We start from the raw sequence: 1,004 nt of genomic DNA, 5'->3' as shown, positions 1-1,004 counted from the left end.
ACTTCCCACAGGGAATGGTGTGTGGACCAGAACTTTGACCCTCTGACTGAGGTGTTGGAGATGTGGTGTTAGAGATGGTGTTAGAGATGTGGAATAAGAATATTGCTGCTGAGAGCTAAGGGTTCAAGGTTGCAATGTGTAGCCAGACTGAGAGGACGGAGGAAAGATGGAAAACCAGTCAAATGTAAAGGAACAGCAACAAGACCAGTGTGTAATAAATGCTGTTTATGACTTTTTAAATTAAAAAAATAATTGAAGGGTAAAATTTCGCCTAAATCTCTTAAACTCATTTTTTCCCAGTTCCTGAAGAGTGATTAAACTGAACCATCTATAAGTCCCTTTTCATTGTAAAATTCTGTGATTTTGGTGAGACAATGTTTGTACATGCAGACCCAAAGAAAAGTCCCAAGACTGAAAATCTACTTCTGTAAGTAGAGGGCAGGTCAAGACTGAAAAAAGAGGCAGGCCACTCCAGTCTGGCAATTAACGGAGTTTATTAAGGAAAACTTACATACGAAGCACATCTTGGGTGGTGGCAAGATGATATGGAAATATTCTATGCTTCTGGGCAGGCACTAAAGAATTAAATAGAATAGGCAAGATGGGTAGGGGTACTGGTGTGACTCATTCCAGATAAGGGAAAATGCCTTATATGCTTGCCCAGGGCAGAGCAACAGCCTGTCCAGGAACCAGCACTCTGTGCGGCATAGCAGAGGGCCGGATCAGATAGTCTCAGAGGGGATTTATGGGAAGCAAGCTCTGTTCTGGCCCAGATCTAGATTATGGGTCTAGCAGCGCCCATGTCGTGGAAGAGTCTCTCCTCCATAGACAAGACACTTCAACTATCAAGAGCTCGTCTTGGTTCTTCCTCTATACTCCTGACAGGAACCCACAGGCTGGAGTCACATCCTTTTTGGCTCATGACAAGGATACCTTCACCAAGCATCAGCTCTGAGTGTGCCAGCACATTGCAGTCCAATCCCGGGGGACTTCTGCTATAGATA

This window comes from Pteropus vampyrus, unplaced genomic scaffold, assembly GCF_000151845.1.
Source record: "Pteropus vampyrus isolate Shadow unplaced genomic scaffold, Pvam_2.0 Scaffold637, whole genome shotgun sequence".
Classification (NCBI taxonomy): domain Eukaryota; kingdom Metazoa; phylum Chordata; class Mammalia; order Chiroptera; family Pteropodidae; genus Pteropus; species Pteropus vampyrus.
The sequence above is the reverse complement of the archived record's forward strand: the minus strand, read 5'-3'. Positions refer to the sequence as shown.